This window comes from Lutzomyia longipalpis, chromosome 1, assembly GCF_024334085.1.
Source record: "Lutzomyia longipalpis isolate SR_M1_2022 chromosome 1, ASM2433408v1".
Lineage (NCBI taxonomy): Eukaryota > Metazoa > Arthropoda > Insecta > Diptera > Psychodidae > Lutzomyia > Lutzomyia longipalpis.
In genome coordinates, this window is record NC_074707.1 from 46,798,854 (window position 1) to 46,814,816 (window position 15,963).

The window sequence follows — 15,963 nt, forward strand, 5'->3', positions numbered from 1 at the left end:
TCTCTTTCCTTATTGAGGAAGCAATTTGAGTATGAAGAAATTTGTCAACAGTACACCCAATTAGTTATTCAAATTGCATCGCTTGGGCTTTTCGTGTGTGCTCAAACATGTCAATGGATGGTGTAATTGTTGGCAATTATTTGATGGAAGATAAAGAAAGTAACAACAAGATGAGGAATTGTTGAAATTTATGGCACTCGCTATCTCTTTGGCATATTTAATTGAATTTTGCAGAGGCGGAGAATCCACACCAAGAGATGATTTAGTTGGTGTTCCACTTCGTGGCCAACACCAAGTATTGTAATCGTCGGATTTTCCGACCACCTCAGATCGGGCTCAAACTTGGTATGAGCACGTTTCAGACAACCCACATTCCAAAAATGGTGGTGGAAAATTTTTGATCCGGCCGGCCGGCCGGCCGGCCGGTCGCCCAAACTTTGCCTTATAGCTAGAGAACGGTAACAGATAGAGACTTCCGGTTTGAAGTTTTCTATAGAAATGTGGGTGTAAAATTTCATTTTTTCGCATTTTCGAAATCCAAGATGGCCGCCGTCCGCCATTTTGAAACACCATCAACCAGTTCCCTTATAGCTAGAGGTCTGAAATTTTAATAAGTTGTAAAGCTCAGTGAGACGTTTTCATCGATAATTCATACTTGAAAATCGGTCAAGCGGTTTAGCAAATATGGCGGCCTAAAGCAAAAAGTGTTTTTTCGATATATCTCGAGAACGGCTTGACCGATTTTGACCATCTTGGTATCAAATGAAAGGTATTGAGAAGCCCTACAACTACCTAGAACATTTCAAGTTTCAAAAACATCCGCAAGAGGCGCTAAAAACAAAAACAAAAATTGCCTAACTTTAAGGGTCTATATCTCCCAACATCTGTTATCGTTTTCCTTTAAATTTTGATATGTTGTAGCCTGACTCAATATCTTTCTCCAGTCCGAAAATGAAGAAATTCTATGTCGCCGTTTAAAAGATATAGCCATTTGAAAAATTCTTGAATTTGAAAAGTTCTAAGAGCCATATCTCCTGCACTGCTTGACCGATTTTGCTCATCTTAGTATCAAATTAAAGGTTTTGCAAAACTCTACAACTTTCTAGAACATCAGAAACCTCTAGAACCATTCCTTCGAGACAAAAATGCCAAAAACTGTTTTGGTAGAACAAAAATCCGCCATTTTGTGTTATGGAGATGACCTTGAAAATTATTGAAATTTATGTCAATTTATAGCCTGTTTTAATACCTTTCCAAAACTAGTCAAGAAATTTCTGTAGGTCTTATAGAACCAAAGATATAACCATTTTTATCCATCAAATTGCCGAATTTTACAAAAAAAATTAACTTTGCCTACTAATACTGCTCACAAATAGTATTACAACGCATAAACAAACTTCTACACGTTGTGGGACACCAACTCTTATAACTGGACGCGTTATGATTGACTTTCACCTGTACTGGTGGGGATCTTTTTTGCTTTTCGTACCTTTTGTACTGATCAAGTTGCAGAGAAGTTGCATTCAATCATTTTGATTTTATTTTCTCTGTTGGAAAAAAAAAGAATCAGGCATCTCTCTTTCATGGTAGGTGGTGTGGTGAGAAAAAAAGTCGATCCCATAAGCCAATTTCTCGCATTGCAAAACACTAAAATAAAATAAATATATGTGGAGGAAAAAAAAGAAGAGAGAGACGATAAAATGTAAAACTCGCTGGAATTCTCCATATAAGGGATGGTCACGTTATTTTGGAAACTCGGGCGAACAAAATCGATCAAAAACTGTTTTTTTCGGTGTTAAATCTTAATTCCGACTATCAGCAATCGTGGCGCTAGTTGTCAAAAATGTGAACAAAGTGATGTGCCACGTGGTACGGTGACGTCACTGAGTACACAGCAAAATGGTATTTTAGCTCGATAGAGTTTCCAAAATAACGTGACCATCCCTTAATATGAGAAACACATCTCATAATGTCATTTTTGCACCTTTCTTACGTTTATCACCTCAGCACCAATTTTATTTTATCAAGATCCAAAACCATATCGGTGTTGGGGACTTCTTTTTCACACACAATTCGCCCCATTGCCGGAGACCGTTTGGTGGCATCGTGGCCGCGTACTCACAGCATTAAATGGGGACGAAGAAGAAATAAATAAAATTATCCCATCTTAGCCGCGTCGCTGCGGAGATCCGCTGGGTGGATAGTATTGGAAATCGCACAACAGCGGGCCCTCGTCATACACAATGGCTTACAAGTGATTATACATTTTCCACAGCACTCACAAAACTTCTCCTTTTTTTACCAGTCTCTCTTTGCCCCATTCCTTTTCCCTTCATCCCCCATTTGCAGTGGGCATCCACGGAATATTTCTTATGTGGTGTGCTCACTTCCACATCCTTTCTCACCAACTCATTGCTTATTATTTATTGCTATTATTTCCTTTTGTTAAGTTGTTATACCTCCGCGCGACACTTGTTGCAACAAACAATGCCCCCACCGTTTAACACAGCCCCCATATAGCTTGGCCATCACACATAAAAGCTCACACCCGGGGCGAAAGGAGAGTGTCAAATGAGCCTTTGTGTCTGGAGAGCCCCATTGGGCGCGAGGATATCCGGAATTGCTCTTTGGGCCTCCACCACCTTTCTTCTCCCTCAAAATGAACCGTGCGGGGAAATGATTTAAATGTACGATTAAACAATCAATTCAGCTCGATTCTTGTAATTTTGTCCCTCCTGCACAACATTCAATGGAATAGCACCACAAGTACCCCATTTATTTGCTGCACCATCGGGAATTAATTCAGGAAACTCCACAACAATGTATAGTTGAATTAAAATGAAAATTTTATTGGCCATTTAGAAAATGAGGGAAGATGATTTAGAGGTTCTTCGTGTTATTGACTTTTTATTTTCTTTTATTTCCATTTTGGAAGGACAATAATCAATTAAATTTGATTGATTTTCTCTCAAAATGTTTGGAATAATTTATTAAAATTCAAGGGGTGTTTATCTGGCGAATATTTAGATATTTGAGTGAAGTTATAATCTTCTCAACAAATAATTCAAATCTTGAAAAATGATTCGAATCTTTTTAACAAATAATCCGAATCTTGGAAAATAATTTGAAGGCTTTTGCTAAGATAAACTCTTCTTGTTAAAATTTGTCTTTAAAGTCCTTCAAATTTTTTTTCTTGGAGAATTCAGTGTTATTTTGAAGGTTTTTCAACCATTTCCAATATATTTTTTTTCTAAAAGTCAAAATCTGCCACCCACCCACGCACAAAATTTGCATTTTATGCAAAAGATTTCTCAAAAAAAAAAACCTCCCAAAATTCCCAAAAAATCCTCTGACTCATTTTTCCCCGAAAAAATGAACAAAACTCTCTTGCAAAACTCTCTAATTTACATGAAACAAGTTCAACTGGAAAATATCTGTGGCTCTTGTCTCTGTTGCCGAAGAAGTGCTTCACTTTTAGAGAACAATTTCAACACGTTCAAGAAGTGAAAAGTGCCGCCAAAAAAAATGAGAACAAAAAGCCACACAATCGCGAGATTTTTCACAGAGATTAAATTCAGTGGAAAAGGTAATATAACCTATGAGGTGTTTGGTGGGAAAAATATTTCGGAGTCTCCAATTCCATTCATTTCTTTGACCTTTGCCACATTTTTCTTTTTGCTAGCGAGGTGAGAGCGCGCGAAAGGTATTCACGCGGGGTCATTAAGTTAATGAAAATATGTGTAAGTTGTAATTATTTGTGGAAGTTGGTGCGGGCTCGCACACGCATGTGGGTGGAAAAATCACAATAATTGCGGGGAGGAAGTTCTCTTTTTTTCCAAAAGGGCTGCCTTCCGGCTCTTAGGGTGGGTTCTTGTATTGTTTTTTTTTCGGCACATGGGGTGGAGACCCCATTCTGTGTGGAAGTGGAGATGAAGTTGTTGCCTTTTCGTAGTTTTCCATGTTTAAGTAATATTCTAACATGATAGGCGGAACTCTATTTTTGATATATAGTCTCCCCCGCTATAAATTTCCCAGCACGATACAAATACAAATACACGCAAAGGAAAAACCTCTGAAGGAGGATTTTTGTTCGATTTTCTGCAGAAGGGCTGAATTTCCCATCATTGCTACACAATTTTCTCAAATTTTTCTTTCTTAAAAAATATTTTGTAACCGAAGTTTTCTATGATTTGTTTTCATATTTTTAGAATTTTTCTAAAGCTCATTGTGCTTTTTACAAATCTCTCATGTTTTTTTTTTTAAATTCTAGACCAATCTTAGAATTTTCATTGCTTAGAAAATTCTAAAGATTATTCAAAGATAACTATAAAGGTTATTTTATTAATTTCATAATTTTTCTTAAAGAATTAAAAGAATGGGAATAAATGGAAAATAATTTATTTGTTCAATAGTTTTCCTTAAATTTCTCGCTTAAATTCTTTGCTTAGAAATTTTGAAAATTATTAGAAGAAAATTATGAAGCTTTTGGTGATTGATTTTCAAAGTTTTCATGATTTTTCTCGAGGAACTGAGAGAATATTTCAATAAAATTAATTTTATTTGCTTCTGTCGATTTTTCCTAAAATTTTCAAGATTTCCCACGGTTTTAGAGTTCTTTTAAAGCTCCAGATCATTCAAAAAGCTTCCTTAACTTTTATTCAGTTTTAAATATTTTTTTAAAGCTTTTACTATTTTCCCAGAATTTTCCTCATTTTCCCTAAAAATCTTCCTTAACTTTTTTCGTAAGCTCGGTAAGCTTTCATGATATTTTTATTAGCAAGAAATCGGCTAAAAGAGACAACAAAAAAGCGTGTGAGAAAATAAATTGTTGGCAAGAAATTCTTTATGAGAGATTTTTTATCTCTTTTCAACCATCTCAAGAATATTAGCACCAGAATATTTTCTAAAGTTCCCCTAGACCTGCACAGATGGCACCAAATTCCTTCTGAAGATGATTCAAAGGGGGAATTTTGTGTACACTTCCCCACTAAATGTAACGTACATCTCTTAAGAAAAAAGATTATCTCTCAAATTAATTTTAAAATGAAAATTAAAAATAAATTAAAACATCAGTAAGCTTAATAACTTTATTAATTTATATTTTCTTATTACTTTTTTTTTCAGAAAATTCCCACCAGCATACATAAATTCAGGTGAGTGTACAGATGGTTTTTTGTATGGAGTCCTCGAAAAGAGAAAGTTTCTATTTAGAGAATTTCGTCTTTCTTTTGAACGAAGGACAGGAAGAAAAAAATACTCAAAAGAACCTTGAAAAAAATTAGGGCAATAAAAATATTATTTTAACGCAACATACGTGCAACAAATTTACCTTTTTAAGGCTTTGCAAAGACAGAGAGTCGTCACCTTTGGCCAGTTCCTTGGTGACATTCGAATGAATTCCTTCCTGGGCAGGAAGTGCGCGTGCAATTGTGTATGTGTGTGTGTAAGTGTGTGGAAAATCGATAAAGAAAATATGAGGAAATTGTGCAGAGTTTTCCCACCAAGAATATACTTTTTTTTTTTCTCATTCAACCATATGTCACTTTCCCGCAAGAAATGCCATAAATAACCACTGTGGGGCAAACTTTTCGTGTTGCACGACAATCAAACATTTTAATCGGAAATATCGGTGAATTTTTCCATCATTCGCAATAGAAGGAAAAAGTGCCTCCAATTTTGTTCAGCTAAATTGTTAAAAAAAAATGGAAGGAATTCAGTGGAGCCATGGCGAGGATTTTCCCGCCAAAAAAAGAATCTCCACACAAATTGATCCGCCAGGTAGAAACAAATATATACCAAGAAGGAATGAGAGCAAAAAAGCACGTAAGAAAGAAAAAACTGGTTTTAGCGAAAAAATCCGCGGAAGGCCACACCAAAAAGATCACTCAGAGTGGCTAAAAAAAAAAGAAATCTTCTTGGGGCAGCATCCCGCGCGCTTGTGCATCTAATGAAGTTCTTCTGCGAACTTGTTGTTGTGCAAAAGAAATGGGCATTCGAACACGTGAATTTGCATATTACGCGGTGTGGAAAGTCAAACGATGGGTTTCTCATGCCATTTACTGTGTTGTATACTCCCATTGCAACTCGTGTCGTCCACAGAGCAAATCAGCTGACCAGCACTTGGTGCTTCCATTTCAATTTATTTCATTGACATTCTGCCACTCTTTGCCCATTCTTTCATCCACCTTTTTTTTTACCTCCTTCTGCTTATGTGCAACACAGAATGTGAGAAAAGAGGAGCATCGGCATTTTTTTCTGTGGCGTGCCAAATGACCATTCGATTTAATTTGCATACCGAAGCGGTTGATTTGTTCCTCCACCAACCCAACAAAATGCTATGCGGTGTACATTCATCACAATTTATTTGAGAACCTTTTGTGACATTCATCATTGATTTTCTCTCCGGTCGATGCGAAAACTGAGTTGAAAAATTTTAGGATATTCGATTTTATAGATTAAGATTGAAGATTTTAATTTTTTGAAGCTATTTGTCTAAAATTTTTCAATTTTATATCAAGAGGTCAAGAAGATATTTTTCATACTGCTAAAGATGATTTGAGAGCGAAGTACGGGCTTATGGAAGAATAAGAGACCATTTTTTTTTAATATTTTCATTTTAAAGTTCTCTTTGAGTAAATTTACAATAAATCACACCTTAGAATGAATTCTTTTCCCAGTTAATTGAAGAAATTTGGTTAAAGGAGTTTATTCATCTGTGTGAAAAAATTCCTCATTCATGGATTAATTTTGAGCAAAGAAAAAGCTTTGGGAAAGTAAGAAATTTTTATTCTAAATGATTTTATAGATTAGAATCTATTCATAATTTCTTAAACATATTTTCAAAATTATCAATCTTTCGTTTTCTGAGATAGCTTGAAAAAAAAAATTCATTTTTCAATTTTTATAAATTGTGAAAAAATAATTTCCTTCAAAGAAGAAGAAACTAAGTTTTATTCAAAAATTTTAGTTACCTGATCACCAATTTAAAATATTTCCCATTTTATTTAAAGGGTGAAATTCACTGCTATGTCTGGTTTAGGTTAGTTAAATAAGGCTTTACTGTACAAGCTAGGTCTAAGTTTTTAAAGCTAGGTCAGATTTTCACGCTAGATCTTACTTTTATAAACTAGGCCTAACTTTACTAAGCTTATCCTAAGTTTTTTTTTAAAGCTAGGGTTACGAACTTTAAGTTAGGCCTAATTTTTTGAAGGTTTTTAAACTAGACTAATAAGTTTTTCAAGAACAGCCTTTGGGGTTTTTAAAATTAAGTCAAGTTGAATCGGAAATAAATTTATTTTCTTTAAAGATTTTAACGAATTTAAATAGGTACGCTGAGACATGGTTACAAAATTTCTCTTTATTAATTTGTTCTTATTTTGATCGTATTCAGGCATCGACATCAATAAAAGTAAAATCTGTCTTAGCCCAGCCTGACCTAACTTTAAAACCATAAAAGCTTGATTTTTTAAAATAACTTCAGAGCTGCTCTTAAAATTGATTTTTTTCTCTCAAAGCTTATACCTGATTTAAGAGACGAACTAACCCAGATTTACCACTGAATTTCATCCAAATCATTAATCTATCCCCCACGCAACTCTACTCTTCATCTATGCACAATTAAGTGTTTCTTTCCAAAGCTCTCAACCTCCAAATCCGCATTGGTGATTTTTCAGCTCATTTGAATTTTTGCTCAATTTCTTGGAAGTCCATCCAGAGAAGGCCCCGCCAGATAAATCCATCTCACACACAGTGCGGCACATCCACCCACCTTTCAAATATTAATTTATGACCAAAATCAATCGCATATCGCGACATTTCCTCTGACAAGTGCACCCATGTGTGTGGGTGCAGATAAGACCGGGATCGGGAATGAGCTGAAAGAAATCTTCTCTTTGGCTAATCTGCGGTGAATCTCCTAAATCGATTCATTGAAGGAATCATCGGGGGTTTAGGCAATTTTTTTGGGCAATTCTCCGTGAGTGTGTGTGTGTGTGGTGTTGTGCAAAAGTTCAGAGATCAAAGTGAAACAGCAGTATTCGGTGGGATTATGGGTCTGGCTGGGCAAATGAAAAGGATGGTTAAAATCAGGCGGCAAAAATGGCAATGGAAGAAGAGGAAATTTATGGGATAGGGGAGCGGCCATTATTCATTTTCATACTGCATTTCGGCGTGAATGCCATCCTCTTGTCCTTCTCGCTGAATTTCTCAGAAAACACAATTCCTCTCGTGCTTCTCCTTGCAGGGGTAAATCACCCCCCGAAGCAACCCACCCCCAAAACGGACTAATATATTTCCTTTAAATGATTTTCTTGGAAAAATTTCCTGAGAAAATATTCGAAGAAATTAAACATTAAAGGTAGGGCTTCAGACTTAAATATTTTTAATACAAAAGTTTTCTATTGAATTTTCTTAACATTTTGTGTGATTTAACCGTCGTGATTTTCCTTTCTTTTATTTTAATTTTTTTCATCTCAATATGATTGGGAAGAGTAAAAGAAATTTCTCCAGGTTTCCCCCTCTCTCTCTCTCTCTCTTTGGAGAAAATCCCCCTTCTCCGGTATTTTCCGGGGTGCTCTCAATTTTCCATCCTTCCCCCTTGCCTCGTGTGGAAACACAACCACCCTGACACGAGGTGGAGTGTATTTGTGAAAACCAGCTGTATTGATTAATGGCTTTGTAGATTTTCCTTTGACATGAGATCCCCTGAATGTTTACGAAAATTGTTCGCAGAAGCGGAAGTTTTCCACGAGGGTTCCATCGAGTTTCTTCTCTCTCAAGTGGGTGGGACGCATAAGAAGCCCTTTATGTTTTTTTTTCCACCCTCCCCCCCTCACCCTCCGACTTTTCCTATACCTTGTACGAAAATTCCGAGAAGCAAAAAAAAGGAAAATATTTTGAAGGATAATCCGTGTGCGCTGTTTAATCTCCCAAATTGACATCGATCGCAAAAAAAGGGCTTTCACAATCCACCCACCACCCCCTTCTCAAATCGTCCGGCGATTTTCCAGGAAATCACCCACCCCGAGGCGATATTGGGGGGTGCGGGTGGGAGTGGAAAACTATACTAAAAGTTTTCCCTGCCTTAGCACCCAAGTACAAAAGGATGGCAAAAGGCGAGAAAGGAGAAGAATGCTCCTCCGACGTTGTTATGTATAAATAGCTATCTTCCAGAAGTAAAGTTGAACTGACAGCGACAACGACTATGACGATGAGGAGAGATTCGCATTTCGCAGAAGGAGGGTGAATGAACAAGAGAAGAGGAGACGAAGAAGTATGAATAAGACGATGCCGAGACTATCATGGATTCAGCAAAAGAGATGCCTCAAGGGGCTGCTAAATGGGGTTATTTTGAGAGAGAAAAAACAATTTATTTATTGTACTTAACGAATAAGAATTTGTTAGAACAATTTAACCTGGAAAGATCGAATTTTTCCAAAGGCAAGAGCTTGAGGAATTTTTGATTTATTCTGGTTTCTTTGTAAGTTCTTTTTTGCTTGGAAATTGAGCTCATAAAATTGGGTTAAATGTCATTTTGATTTTTAGAGGAAATAAACTAGCATTGCTGCCGTTTTCTCGAGCAGACTTCTAATGAATTCAGCTATAGACGCAGGTTACCTAAAACAGAAGACTTCTTTTAAGTTATCCATTCATTTTCCTTTTATTACGATTTATGTTTAAATAAAATATAAAATAATTTTTGATTTTTATCTATCTGCGTCTATCGCTGACTTCAGTGCTAAGATATTTTTTAAGAAAACGGCAGAAATATTAATTTATTTACTCTCAAAATCAAATAAACATTCAACAAGGACTTTTAAACTCAATTTTCAGGCGAATAAAGCTAGAATAAACAAGAGTTCTCAATATTTTCCTCTTGAAAGTTCTTAATTTACTTCTAAAAATATTTTTCAGTGTTTTTTAACAATATATTTTTTTTAAATATAATATTAAAAAAGTTCCTTAAAGTCCATGAGTTTTATCTAAATGAAATTCTTTTAATTCATACAAAAGGAAAAGTTCTTAACTAACTTTTCTTCAATTCAAATTTTCATTCAAATTAAAATGAATTAATCTTCAAAAGAAAAACATTCAAATAACATTTAATTGCCAGCCCCTTGTCTTCCATCGACGAAGAACTGTGCAGCAGAGAGTTAGATGGGAGGGAAGTTTTTGAAGCTAGGGCAAAGGATAGCACACACAATCCATATATACAACATACCTACATATATAGCACAAGAGTGAGAAGAAATATTTCATAGGAAAAGGAGGGAAACTTTTGTGGGATTGGATATGAAGGAAGGCTTCACACAAAAGAGGCGCTCTTCTGTGTGAGAGAGTGTTGAAGAAAATTCGCAATTCAATTGCGCGACACTTTCGCATTTTCTCTCTTTTTGATATAATACCTTTGGCGACATACGCACGTGTTTTCTGCATTTAAAAAGAAGGTCCAGCGTACAACAAATTGATTCTTGCTGGACATTTTCTCCGTATGGATGGTGTGCTGATACAAATAATTGACAGTAAATCGATGTTACCGCAACCCCCGTCTTTCTTGCAACACATAACACTGCTCCGGGCAACACGACAGGATGGCACGAGCAAAATTTTTCGCAAGAATGTCTCTCATCGTGGAGGGCAACGATGGAACAGGGGCAAAAAAAAAGAGAGCAAAGAAGATGGAGAATATAAAAATATAATATGAAATAAGACAACAATTCAATTTGCTCCGTACTATTCGTCTGACATTGTCTTCTTCGTCTTTGACGGTGATTTATGTCGCAGCGGATATGCTGAAGGGGGTACACGAGGTACGGGGGGTTGTGGGTGGCAGCCGGGTGGGATTTGTGTGCTATTCTTCGGCCCCATTCCACCATCATCATCCGACACACACTCGATGGTTGTAGTTTGAAAAGTTTTAGGGATACACAGAGAGTGGCAACTTTTGCCGGCGAAGAAGCCACCCTCGCACGGGGTGGATGGGGGTTGACATGGAGACCGGGGAAGGGTTGGGAAAAAAGTCAAATACAGAGGGAGGGTGGAAATTTTGAAAGGATTGTGTGAAAGTCCTGGAGAAATCCCGACACAGAGACACCAACATGGTGGCGGAATTATAATCTATATACGGAAGCATATCCTTAATTAACATTTATTCAAATTTATGTAGTTTCAAAGGGAGGGATTGACAGTCCATGAATAAATTAACTTTTGCCAAAAAGGAGAGGGAAAGATAAATCATTCTACTAACAAACAAACAAGCATTTGGAGACACTTTTGGGAATTATTTTTTTTTAAATTCTTCTTCAAATGCATCATTAAAGATTTTTTTCGAGGTTTTTCTTTTCATTTTATATTGAAAGAAAATGGGAAAATCTGCATTGATTCAACCTATCAATGCTCCGGTTCAACAAAGCGCGAAAAGAGCTTTGAAAGCTCAGACTTTCTACGAGGTGGAAAGATTTTCTTTTTATTCTTTTGAATAAAAGAATCATCTCCTTAGGATTCAAAGTTTCCTGAAAATTAGCAAATGAATTTTTGGGAAAATTGTGATAGATATTGGACGAAATTCACTATTCAGTCGGATTTAAGAATTTAAGTCGGTTTTTAAGTTTTGAGTCAGTTTTTTTTTAAGTCTGACTTACAAATTTTAAGTCAGCCTTAAAATCTGTAAGTCGGTTTTCAAAAAACTGATTTAAAATCTTAAGACCGACTTAAAAAATTTTAAAACCGACTTTAAAAGCTGTTTTAAAACCATAAGACCGACTTAAAAATCAACTTAAATTTTTAATTCCGACTGAGTATTGAATTCTACCCAGTGATTAATACAAAAATCGAGGTAAAAGTAATTCCAAAAAGAAAGTTCTGAAAATAAAACTTTTAAAGTAAAAAGCTTCTTAATTTAATCTTAACTTTCCTTAAGACTTTCTATATAATACAGGAACATTTTTTATTGATTTTTTTCTTATTAGTTTTTATTTTCAAAGTTTTTAAATAATATTTGAATCAAAAGTATTTTTTTCTGGAAATTTCACACACTTAAAATTTCTTGAGAGATTTTTTCCATTGAAATTTTCACGTGAAATTCACTAAATTCCAAATTCCTCAACTATATATTATACTCTTCAAGTTTTCCCATTGAAATTTAAATGGCAGCTTGTGGGTGGGATTCTGCACAGCTTCCTTGCAGGCATTTTCTTTTCATCTTTTCCCTTTTGTGCCACCCGCGGGGGCCCTTGGTGTGACGCAAAAAGGGCGGTCTGGGGGAAAAGTGGTTTGAGAAAGAATTTAATTAGTTTCGACATGACACACTCTTTCTTGTCGTCCCCAAAAGAAAAGGCCAAAAGAGAAAATTCGTGCTGCGACGAGGCGGGAAAAAAGGGAAAAACTTTCGTGAGTGACACAGAGAGGGCAAAGAAGAGTAAAAAAATGGAACGGAGACAAGAAAATATAAATTACTAGTCAACCCGAGCCCCCAATCACGTGTGAGCAAACTCCATTTTAAACTATAAAAGGGGGGCGGATGTATAATACCGTACCCCGAAAAATTCTAAAAATAAAAAAATCCCGTTATCTGACCCTTCAGCAGGTAGAAAATGGGAAAAAATCAGTTTTTCTGTGGGGGCGCTATAAAGGGGGAGGGGGCGGAATCCCATATAGCGCTTGCAACTCGTATTGACCCCCTCTACCCACATACCAAATTTCATAAAGATCGGCCCAGCCGTTTAGGAGGAGTTCATGTGCCACAGACAAACAAACATTTCAGCTTTATATTTAAATTATTTATAGCCGGCTCTTGGGTTTGAAAGCTTTGTCGTATTTTCGGAGAATTTTCTTTGTGGTGCCCCTGGAAGATGATGTGTGGCTGTGCGAAAGGCTTGTTGCGGGAGGAATATGGGGTACGGGATAAATGAGACAATTTGTTTAGAAGACTTGGGTTGTGGCCAGGTGAGGGTTATTTTGTTTTTTTTTGTGGAGGTTGAAGGGTAGCTGGGGCGGTCCGTGGGAAATGTTGAAAAAAATTTCCTCTTCAGAGCGCGACTCTGCGGTTGTGATTAATGACGATGATGGAGTTTTTCTTCTGTCTCTCCGGGGATGTTGGATGTGGCGAGGGGGAGACAACGGCTGTACTCTCCGGCCCATGCGCAGCATCCTCGTAAATCTCCCATCGAGCACATCACTCCCACTTTTTGGGGGCATCCCGTGCTGTGTGAGTGCGCGTACGCCATTCCGGAAAATCTTCCGGCGCGCACAAATCTCCCGCGCTCTCTCGCAAATCATTCGGATGTGAGGAAAATTTAATGTTTTGTTGCAATGCTCATACCCGAACCCGAGGTCCATGTGGGGAAAAGATGAGAGGAATTTTCCGAGTAAAATAAGGGGCTCGCTGTATGTGGTGGTTGAGTTTATCTTAAATGGAGACACTCAGTCTCCGTTCGGGCAGTCGATCCACCAACTCGAGCGCGTTCTGGACCGTTTTTCCACGCAATACCCCAAAGCATCCCGGCGGAAAAGTGCTCGCGTTTTCCCACATATGTTTGTCGCGTGCACGCACGAAATCGCTGGCGTATCTTTTGCCACGTTCACATGGAATTTTCGACGGAAGATTCGTGCAAGAAAAAGTCCCCAAACTGTGCAATTTTCCCCTAATTTTGCATAACGAGGTCCCTCTTCTTCGAGCTCTGCTTCTTCCACTATCCCCTCTGATACATCGTCAGCAAAGAAAATTTCCCAAATTACATATTTTCTTTCCCATTCACCGAAACGAAGAAGAAAATACATCCCGTTAGATTTTTCTTTGCGTGAAGATTTTTTTCTTAAAAAAAGTAAATTTTTTTGGAGAAACCCTCGGTGTGCGCGAAGGCGAGACTTCCTGTGAAGAAATTGGAGACATACACAAAAAGTGCGAACATTTCTCTGTGTCAAGTGATTTATGAGGCATGTGAAACCATTTTTTCCAACCAAAAGAATTTTCCTTCTCTCAGCCACATCAAATATCGGGAGTTTTCTCTCCAATATAATTCCCTTCCTTTTGCCATCTCCTCTCAAAATCTTCTCAAATTTCGCCCCAAAAAGAATTTTTTAATAGTGAATCAGGAACAATTTTTGTGAATTCCTAAGTACCTACACCAAGTGCGAACCTATCCCGCAATTATCTACTCTATAAAATTAAATTTAAAATAGAAAAGAAAAATATTTTTCTACCAGAAAGCTCAAGAAGTGTTTGGGTTTAGCAGAACTTGACGGATGCACCCCCAAAACCCCCCGGAAATGTCTCAAAACATGAAAAGTTCCATCACGAAATTCTTGCCGGTGACTAAAGCGTCGTGAAATGGGGAAAATGTCGCCGCGACGGAAAAAGTATAGATGATTATTTATATGACATTCAACACCAGCATAACATGATAGAAATTCTGTGCTCGCAGTGTGTCCCAAATGAAGACGTTGAGCCATGACTGTGGTGTGGTGAGAAAATTTGTGAGTGTTTCTGCCCCACAGATAAGACATTTGAGTGACTCTAAGGAGGGGGAATTTGTGGCAGAAAAGCTCCAACTAAAATATTGTCGGTTTCATAAATTGAGGTGAGTTTTTCACGCGAATAATTCACAAATAAAAATAAAAATAATAAAAAAAATAAATGAATTTTAAAAGAAAAAATTGTGGCGCCATCTCTTGAGAAATATTATGACAGTTAATTCATTTTTTGAATTAGTTTTTAATCTTTAAAAAAAATTATCTGCAAGAAAATTGAATAGTAAAATGTGTTTAGTAAAGAGATTGAAAAGGTTTTTTTTTAACACTTTGTAGTGTCTATTGCAGACTTAATTTGAATTGAACTTCTAGCGACATCTGTGGAGATTTAAAACCATTCAAATAAGGCATTGATTTCATTCTTATTGATATTGAATCTTCAGTAGAGGCTTTCTAAATAAATCTTTGAAGTTCAAGAATTTCAAAACTTCAAGTCTATATAAATTTATTTTTAATATAAATTTTATCTTTTAAATCTCTAGAATTATCAAATAAAATCCTCCAAAATACAAAATAAAAAAATAATAAAAATAGAATAATAAAATTCTTGTTAGAATTATTATTTCCCCACCAGTTGGTACTGAAAAAAAATTGAAAATTGTGTTTCACAACATTTTCTGGACATTCTATTGCTCTTTAGCTTTTTATGTCCACCTCAAGGCTTTGAAAAAAATACAAAAACATGCGCATTATTTGAAAAACCACTTGCTGTGTACCACAAGATCGCACGAGATCATGAACCTCATCCCACCACCTCCAACAGTCGCCACACACATCTCAAGATGAATTTTAATTAAATCAAAGAGAGAGAATTGAGTGTGAAGAAATCTGTTGTGTGTGAATTTAGGCCAGAGGTCACAGCGGTGGTTGTGATGCCCACAAGAAAAAGAGCAAGAAGTTTTTCCGTGCTGTGAATTATGTCACAAGAAGAGAATTTTTTATTTCACTCAACCTCGCAATCGTCTCCCATATTTCTTTCACCGAGAAATTTTCCGCATTTTATCACTCCGACATCAAAACACGCGTACAACCAGCAGAAGAAAATCACATCGGTCCCATTGGACAAAAATAATACAAACTGACGACTGAGAGGGGCGTGAGGGGGTAGGAATGGTGGGTGATGGAAAATTATATAGAACAATCATTTAATGAAATACAGAAAAAACCCTCCCTCCGAATGTGAAGCATTTTCTCCGTTTCGCACAATGATTTTCACGGCGGAAAAACAAGACGACGCCGGGGGTGGAAATTTGCGAGACAAGATATATCGAAGGGATGATGGGGGGTTGAAAATTTCTCCAACAAATATGATTTACAGTAAGTTAGTCTTCGGCTTCGATTCCGCCAAACTCCCCAAAATGCACAGAACCCCTTCCTAAGTTCCACAAGATCTACTTTTGCGCTTCGTTCCTTCACCCGGCTGGCACGTACAATTTA

The 15,963-nt window shown here is 36.7% G+C and overlaps 1 protein-coding gene across 4 annotated transcripts in view; it reads left to right on the top strand.

Annotated features, from left to right (window-relative positions):
• The window catches only part of LOC129787871 (homeotic protein antennapedia), a 154,633-nt gene that overhangs the window by 62,260 nt on the left and 76,410 nt on the right, over window positions 1–15,963 (top strand). For 2 of the 4 annotated variants that reach the window (XM_055823695.1, XM_055823691.1), the window contains exon 2: window positions 5,125–5,153. The exons of 1 other annotated variant lie outside the window; for it this stretch is intronic. The gene's annotated coding sequence lies outside the window, so the exon portion shown is untranslated. Of the gene's footprint in view, window positions 1–5,124; window positions 5,154–11,562; window positions 14,577–15,963 lie in introns of those variants that run through there. One more of the 4 variants, XM_055823693.1, reaches the window with a different exon arrangement.